Source organism: Tamandua tetradactyla, chromosome 19, assembly GCF_023851605.1.
Source record: "Tamandua tetradactyla isolate mTamTet1 chromosome 19, mTamTet1.pri, whole genome shotgun sequence".
NCBI lineage: Eukaryota > Metazoa > Chordata > Mammalia > Pilosa > Myrmecophagidae > Tamandua > Tamandua tetradactyla.
In genome coordinates this window covers 28,995,104-29,004,517 of record NC_135345.1, presented here as the reverse complement: position 1 = coordinate 29,004,517, position 9,414 = coordinate 28,995,104, and the positions used below count along the sequence as shown (strand labels likewise).

Below are 9,414 nucleotides of genomic sequence, written 5' to 3'. Positions count from 1 at the left end.
TATTTAATGTTTATCTTGTTTTCATGATTGTTGCCAAGCAAGCAACTTCCTAGTGGTCAAATAAGAATGTTTTCATATTTCAGTGCTACAACCTTAGTTCATCAATTATTAATACAACTCATAAATACTCTCACCATCAAAAATAGCCTCAAACAACTTTATCTGGGCAGATTCAGACTTCACTTCTTCCCCAGAGGCTTCTAGTTTCTGGACTATAATTAGTTGTCATCTGTTCTGATGGAGAAGATTCTACCTATCTTCCCCCATGTCTCAATAATGTTCGTGACACATTCTATATCCTGAGGCAACCTAAATAGTTTACTAAGTGAGATGCACTAGAAGAGAAGGAAAAAGTAGACTAAAAAAATATATATATATTTTTAGCCAAAAGTTAATTAGGTGTTTTTGTGGTATTATTTTCCCCAAAGCAGTCATATTTTACCAAATACGTGATTCATATCATGCCACCCTTTAAAATAATTTTAGCCACTTGTTTTCACACTCTAATTGTACATGTGTAACAGAAAGAAAGTTTTTCTTGCTAATTAAAAGCCCCCTATTAAAAATCTTACATTACTAAATAATTCATTTAGATATAACACTCATAAGCTCTGTAAAATGTCTTAACTGTCATTTATTTCCCATAACAATTCACTGAGATAGTAAATGGCCATATAAAAATTTCAGTAAAGTATACCCCTGATAAATAGCACTACTTCACAGTCACAATTAGCATAACAGCATTGGTCTTTCTCTAATGAGCTCAAAGGATATATAAGCCCATCCTCAACAGTGCAAGCTTTGAAAAACACTTCCCGAAGAAAGGCTAAAAATAGTCATAGTATAATCAGGCCAATACTTCACTATCACTCTTTTGACAAAAGAGGAAATCATCCTGTTTCTGAAGGCAGATATTGGCTGCATCATGTATAGCTGTGTTTCAACCTTCTTGCAAATGAAAAATAAAATTTGTTTGGATTCCTAATGTTTGCTAGGCACTGTACTCCTTTCCTTTAGAGAAAGCAGTGAGTAACACCAGCTATGGCTTTTAAGGAAAGTTATTGAATTGGTAGCACTTAGGAAGATATCAATAATAAATATTAATAATAAAAAGTAAAGGAATATTTATAGTATAACTTCATGAGTAGTACATTAAAGATTGTGGTACGTGTAAGAGGTTAATCCTCATCTTTTCCAGTTTGAGAGTGAGGAAGAATGAGTAATAAAATCTTCATGTAAGAAATGATGTCTGTGACATCAACAAGTGAAAGTTTCCCTGGCAACATGGGACATGATTCCCAGGGTTGAGCCTGGCCCTGTCACCAAGGGATCAACAATGCCTTCCTGACCAAAAGGGGGAAAAGAAATGTAATGAAATAAGGTATCAGTGGCTAAGAGACTTCAAATGAATTTGATAGACTATTCTGGAGGCTATTCTTATCCAAGTTTCAGCTAAATATTGTTAATTGCCATGGTTTGCCAAACCCCAACCATCGTCATTCCTGTTAATCCTAAAGGAAACCTAGGGCTCTCTGAAATTCTACAAAACTTTCACACACTATGATTACTTTTCATACACCTATATTCTCCAGATGTTTCCTAGGCCTGGTGAGTCCTGAAACCCAAGGGAGCCAGCCTCTCTGAGAATATCAGCTAATTCCATTCTCCTATCCAATAGTGTCACCACTCCTTTTCAGCATGAAAAAATTAGAATGGGCATGGCCCAAATATCCCACATTGCTAAATAATTCATTTAGATATAACACTCATTGGGAGAAGAATCAAAGGTGCAAAAGGAGTTATAACAGAGAGGATAGGATTTAACAAATGAGTAGGGCTGCTGAATCATTATATTGATATTTCTTCTTGTCTCCAGTGTCTTGCAGAAGCTAGAAGGAAAAACCTGAATTTGTGGAACTGCAGCCCATAGCAAACTTTGAAATCCATTCTATAACTACTTGTTAAAATATACTTGGTAATTTATTGTTTTTTGTATATATGTTATACGTCACAAAAAAAATGTTTAAAAAATGTTATTTGAACAGTTCTGAAATAAATCAGAACTAGTTCTGTAAAGTAGAGTTTGTAATAGGAATACAGATAAATCCTAACTTAATAATTCTGGAAATTTCACAACATGCTATTTCCCAGAAAAAACTCTTAATGATTTCCAAATATCATTACTCAGTTTTAGGAAATATTAGAGCATGGCCCAGCTAAAATGGTGAGTCTTGCAAAGCACCCTAGGTAAAGAGTTGAGACACCAGAAAGAACACATCCCAGAAGCAAGAACCATGACCTAGAAATCAGGAAAAAATTAAAATAGAGCCTCTCAAAGCCGTATAGTGATCAGTCATTCATTTAACTGTCTGCAAGAACAAATAACATTTTAAAGTAGGAAAACATAACCCACGTCTTACAATATTTTTTCACGTGTCTAACAATTATTAGACATGTGCAAAACAGAAACCTTTATTTCAAAGTCAAGAGAGTGAAATAATTGATAGAAATAGATGCCAAGATGATGCATATCTTGGAATATGCAGATAAGGACTTTAAACAAATATTATAAATGTTCCAGGATTGGGAAAAAAAAAGAGGCATGATTGAGTGAACAAACTGGAAACTTCAACAAATAAATAGAATCTTTAAAAACTAATTCTTACAAATTGAAACATAAAAAAATCTGATGAAAAATCCACATGATAGACTTAAAGGTAGAAAATCAGTGATCTTAAATTCAGACCAAAGGGAATAATTCCAAATGAAGCAGAGCAAAGAAATGACAGAAACTTTATTATTTGAAGGATCAAGTAGTCTGTCAAACATGTCATGCATATAACTGGACCCACAGGAAGAAAGGAGGGTCAGATAGAAGGAAGGATATTTTGAAGAAATAATAACCCCAAATTTCAAAATTTGGTTAAACCAAAATATGAGTTCATGAATCCATGAAGCTCAGGAATCCCAAACAGGATGAACATAAAGAAAGAAAACTACACTTTAGCACATCATTGCCAACTGCTAAAAAGCAAAAATAAATAGAAATCTCAAGAACAGGTACAAGAGGAAAAAATACATACAAGGTATCAGGGTTAAAAATCCCAGCAGATTTATCATCAAAAACACTGAAGGCAAGAACATGGAAAAAAAATCATTAATGTGTTCCAAAAAAAATTGCCAACCTAGAATTCTACATCTAGAGAAAACATCCTTCATAAATGGAACTAAGGTTGAAATAAAGATATTTTCACATATAAATTAAAAAGCTGAAAGAATTTGTTGCTCCAGGAAAGCTCTACAAGATGGTTAAGGAAGTTCTTCATGCTGAACGGAAAATTACCAAAAAGAAACCTAGGTATACAAGAAGAAATGAAGGTAGATGGAAATGAAAAATGTGAGGATAAATATAAAGATTATTTTAGTTCATTTTCTTAATATATTTGAAGGACTACTGATTTTTTAAAGCAAAAATAGTATTATTACAGATGGAGAAGTAAATTACATGACAACAAAGGCCCAGAAGTTTGGAAGGGTAAATGGAACTATATTGTTTCAATGTTTTGCACTTCATGTCAAGTAGCATAATATTAAATCTTTTGTAGAAACAAGTTGGAAAAAATTATACTACCTAACAATATGTACTGTAGCAATCAATAAAATGTGATTTTAGCATAAGGATAAAAATAAGCATGTTAATGAAACAGAATAATGTCCAGAAATAGACAGCATATAAGTTAATTGATTTTCAATAAACTTGCCAAGACAGTACCATTGGAAAAGAATAGTCATATAACCATATTGAAAAAAGAAATATAAAGGTCTTACTCTCTACAATGCACCATGTAAATCTCTAAAGTTTATAGAAGAAATTATAGGGAATTATCTTTCCAAACTTTGGTTGGACAATGAATATTTAAATAGGACACTTAAAACCACTAATTATAGGAAATCAGTAGGAACAAAAGTTAAATTGAATTTCACTAAAAATTTAAAACATGTGCTTATCAAAGAATGCTTTAAAAGGGAAAAAGACAAACCATGCACTGAGAGAAGATGTTTACAATATGTCTTGCATCTTAATTCATCCTGCTGCTTAGACAGCTACTATACAGTGGGTTGGTTTAAACAACAGGAATTTATTGGCTACACTTTCGAGACTAGGAGAAGTCCAAAATTAAGGTGCCAGAAAGTCTTGCTTTCTTCTAGAAGACCAGTGATCTAGAGCTGGCTGCTGGCCATCTGTGGGATTCCTTGGCTTATATCCCTGCATCCCATCACATGGCGACATCTCCTCTTTCATTCTGCGACTTTGAGGTTCTTTTTATAAGGCCTCCAGTAATCTGGATTAAGACCCACCCTAAATCATTTGACCACAATTTAACTAAAAATAAAATCTTCAGATGTTTCGATTTGCGATGGGCTCACACCCAAAGGAGTACAGATTAAGAACATGTTCGGTTGGGGTACATAATTCAACCTACTATATCTTGAATCCACAATAAACTAAAATTGAGCAAAATATGTGAATCATTTCACAAAGAAAATATTTGAATGGCCAGAAATCACATGAGAAAATGCTCAACATCATTAATAATCACATGAGAAAATGCTCGACTTTGTTAATAATCAGGAATATGCAAATTCAAACTTCAATAAACTTCTAAGGAACATACACTTGAATGGTTAAAATAAGTAAATAAACAAACAACTAAATAAGTAAATAAAACTCTGCACAACATGTTAAGGAAGGTTTGGAGCAACTGTAACTCCTGTACCTCGTGGGTGGGAGTGGATGATTGTACAGGCTTTGGAAAACTGTTTCTTTATAAAAGTAAATATACATTAGCCTAATAACTTACCTCTTAAGTATTTACCCAAAATAAATAAAATCTTTGTTAACAAAAAGAGTTAGGAGAAATGATAAACATAGATGGTACATTTATGCAACAGAAGGCTACTCAGCATTAAAAAGAAAGAACTGAGAAGTAAATAGTATGTTGAGTAAAATAAGCTAAGCATATAAATGTACACATAGTGTATTCTCTATATGAAGTTTAAAAAGGGAAAATGATTCTTGGATGCTACAAATCAGGACAGTGATTACTTTGGAAGGAGCATGTGGGGATTAACTTGAAGGAAACACCAGAGAACTATGTGGGGTAATGAAAAATTTACATATAATTTGGGCTATTGGTTACAAAATATAAAGCTGCATTCCTAAGACCTGTGTTCAAAGTTTACTTCAATAAAAAAATTAAAAATTAAGAATTAAATTTAAAACGTTATGGTAGAATATTTCCCTTCCCCTCACTTGTCTTAATTTTAATGAGAAAAAGATTATACTTGTTTCCAAATGACAGCATCTATTTCGCGACCCCATTTCTCTCTCCTTCATTTAGTTACTACTCATTATGGCTTCAGAGGATGGGATATGACAGCCACAATATGTTATTCATTGATCCTATCTTTATCAGTAAGTAGGTTCACAGCAAAACAAAACAAACAGCAATAATAAAAAAAACACATAAGAGTGTATGTTATTCATCTGAATTTCCTTTCACCTATAATAAGAGCAGAAGAGTAGTCCAGAGATTCTGGGATTCTTCACACACATTGAAGGATGAATGGATAAGTGTGACCAGCTCTTAATGTATAAAGAGTTAAGTCTAAATTTGGAGATGGAAGGGAGAAGTCCCATTTCAATCTTAAAACACATTCTCCAACTTGATTTTACCAGAAATAAATCTATCAGATATTATTTAGCACTTTCTCAGTCCATTAACAAAGCTGATATTAAGATATACATTTGGTGTTCAGCAGTAGTTTTCTAGATGGAAGATGGATGGATAGATAGATAGGTAGATAGATGATAGATAAATGATAAAGGAAAAAAGGATAAGGAAGGAAAGAAGGAAGGAAAGGAGGAAGGCAAGAAAAAAAAAGAAGGAAGGAAGGAAAGAAAGAAAGAAGAGAAGAAGGAAGGCATGTAATTTGGGGGGACACCTTGATGAATGAACAAAAATATTTTGAAAACCAATGAAAAAGTCATTTAGTTATCATAAACAGCAAAAAGCAAAGTAAGTTTAGAAATAATAAACAAAACTTTTACAGCATACACTCTCAGAAAAGCTTCTAAATTGATCTTATATAATTTATATATTAACATAACTTGATTATGCAATGGATTTTATAATTTAAATATTTACACAATATGTAGTATTTATAAAATTAGAAGCCAACTAAAATTTAAAACTAAAATTTTTCTATGAAACAACATTCAAATTAGCTAAACGAATTTAATGCAACAAATGATATGTTTTATTTACACTAAATCCCTGACTTGATGAAGAATATGGCACTGAGATCTAAGGAATAGGACTGTCATACTCAGCCACAGACTCAAAGGGAAAACCTACTTCTGACTAGAAACAGAAGAAGAAAAAATCAGTGACTTAAAAGAAATTGTGCACCTGATGCACAGAGGAAAAAGGCCTGAGAAAAAAAATGAGTAGCATCTTAGTGATAATGGAGGCAATATTAAGCAGTCTGATGCATAGCTACAGTCAGAGAGGGAGAAAACAAAAAGTGCAAAAATCATGGCTTCCTTTTTTATTCTAAATTAAATGAAAAGAGGTGCAAGAAGATCAATAAATTCTATGCAAGTTGAACACAAGGAAAGGTATACCAAAGCACATCATAATAAAAAGGTTAAAAACTGGTGATAAGAAGATGACATTAAAAGTAAAGACACATATTATGGAAAAATTTGACAATGACTACTGATGTCCTCTTACAAGCAATGCAAGACCAGAAGACAAGAAAATGGCTTCTTTAACGTGATGAAATAAAAGCAACCGTAATGAAATATCCAACAAAAATATTCTTCAAAAATATGTTTGAGTCTTTTATCAGATTTCATGGTGTTCAGTGACATGAGATGGTAGGGATTCCATCAGATGGTAGGGCCTCTGTGTGAGGGTGCCATGGAGCAGAGTGCCCACTGAACTAAGATACACATGCAATTTAAGAGAGTCATCAACTTTTGATTTTCACGTCACCGACATTCAGCCATTGTTTGTTACTGTAGCCTATTCTATGCTATCCGGCTTAATAATGAGGGTTTAATATTAGAAAATATATTAGCATAACTTACATTATACCTTATCACATTAAAAGGGAAAATAGAATGTTTACAACAATATATGAGAAAAGCATATGATAGATTATATCACATTCTTGTTAAAAAATCTTAAACTAGAAATCAGATGAACACACGTAGGGTTTTGAAAGGTCTCTAGTAAACACTTTTAATATCCTTTTTAAAATAAACTTTTAATTTTAGAAGTTTTGGATTTCCAGAAAAATTGTGAAGATGTTATATAGAATACCCATATACTCCACACTCATTTTCCAATATTATTAATATTTTGCATTAGTGTGGTGCATTTGTTAAAATTAGTGAACTAATATTGATGCTTAGTTATTAGCCAAAGTCCATGCTTAATTCAGATTTCCTTCATTTGCACCTAATGACCTTTTCTTTCCAGAATCCCACCCAAGATCTCATATTACATTTATTCATCATGTCTCCTTGAACTCTTCTTGATTGAGATGGCTTCTCCGATTTTCCTGGATTTGCATGGCCATGCCAGGTTTGAAGAGTGTCAGTCAGCTGATATGTAGAATGTCCTTCTATTGGAATGAGGCTTACGTTTTTCTCATCGTTCATGTATTATGTATTTGGAGAAGACCACTGACATAAAGCTTCATTTTCATCACATCACATCAAAGGTGTTGTGTTAATAAGACTTACCACTGATGATATTCACACTGATCACCTGGCTGGGGTAGTGCCTCTTTGGTTTCTTCAGTGTGAAGTTACTCTTTCCACCCTCTCCACACTGGACTCCTGATAGAAGTCACGACGCACAGCCCACAATGAAGACACGGTGGGGATTGTGCTCCCCTTCCTTAAGGGCAGACTACCGATGTAAATTATTTGCAATTGTTCCGCATGGAAGATTTGTCTATTTCCCCCATTTATTTATTTAATCAATATTGACTCATGGACATTTATACTTTGAGTTACAGTTTTTACTTTGTTTAGTTTGTTCATATTGTTCTTTTTTGCAAATACTTTCCTTGAGAAATAGTCACACACATACAGTCCATACATGGTCTATACTCAATAGCTCACAATATCATCACCTAGTTGTGTGTTCATTGACATGATCATTTTTGGAACATTTGCATCAATCCAGAAAAAGAAATAAAAAGAAAAAAAGAAAAAATTCATACGCACCATATCCCTTACTCTTCCCTCTCATTGACCACTAGTATTTCAACCCACTCAATTTACTTTACCTTTTATCCCTGCTATTATTTATTTTTTATCCATTTTTTTTTACTCATCTGTCCATAACCTGGATAAAAGGAGTAACAGACACAAGGTTTTCACAATCACATAGTCACATTGTAAAAGCTATATTGTTATACAATCATCTTCAAGAATCAAGGCTACTGAAGCACAGCTCAATAGTTTCAGGTACTTCCCTCCAGTCACTCCCATACACCATAAACTAAAAAGGGCTATCTATATAATGCATAAGAATATTCTCCAGGATAATCTCTCACCTCTGTTTGAAATCTCTCAGCCACTGACACTTTATTTTGTCTTATTTCTCTCTTCGCTCTTTTGTTCAAGAAGGCTTTCTCAATCCTGTGATGCTGGGCACTAGCTCATTCCAGGAGTTCTGTCCCACATTGCCAACGAGATTTATATCCCTAAGAGTCATGTCCCATGTAGTGGGAAGGGCAGTGAGTTCACCTGCTGAGTTGGCTTAGAGAGAGAGTCCACCTCTGAGCAACAAAACAGGTTCTCTGTGGGTGACTCTTGAGCATAATTATATGTAGGCTTAGCTTATCTTTTGCAGAAATAAGTTTCATAAAGGTGAACCAACCCCAAAATCAAAAAGTCAGCCTATTGATTTGGTTGATTCAAATTCCATGTACTTATGATGTTCAACTATTGACCATACAAGTTAAATTATATAATAAGCTACCCAAAATATAAATTTTGCACCAAATAAACATCTCTGCCTTTGGTCTCACACAGAAATTGAAGTTTTAAAATATGGACCACATCACTCTTTACCCTGTATTTTTATTTACCTTAGTCCTGTCCAAATCAGCTTCAATTGTATCTCCATTTGAAGTCTGATTCCTTTTTCAGCTTTTTAAACAGCTCCTGTATGGGGTAATGCTCAGTCTCATAGTTTCAGAGCTCTAACTCTGTCAGGGGTCACATAAATACTAAAGTTTCTGTGAACCACCAGGTTATATACAAACAGCTCAATATCTCAGAATTTAGAAATAGCAACTACAAATCATGAATATATGTGACTGCTGTAA

The 9,414-nt window shown here is 33.5% G+C and overlaps 1 long non-coding RNA gene across 1 annotated transcript; it reads left to right on the top strand.

Moving 5' to 3' along the window:
- Window positions 1–1,285: 1,285 nt before the first annotated feature.
- Window positions 1,286–7,837, top strand: LOC143663539 (uncharacterized). The gene is made up of 2 exons (XR_013166012.1): window positions 1,286–1,381; window positions 7,551–7,837. It is a non-coding gene; the product is annotated as an uncharacterized LOC143663539 (long non-coding RNA).
- The last annotated feature ends 1,577 nt before the right edge of the window (window positions 7,838–9,414 follow it).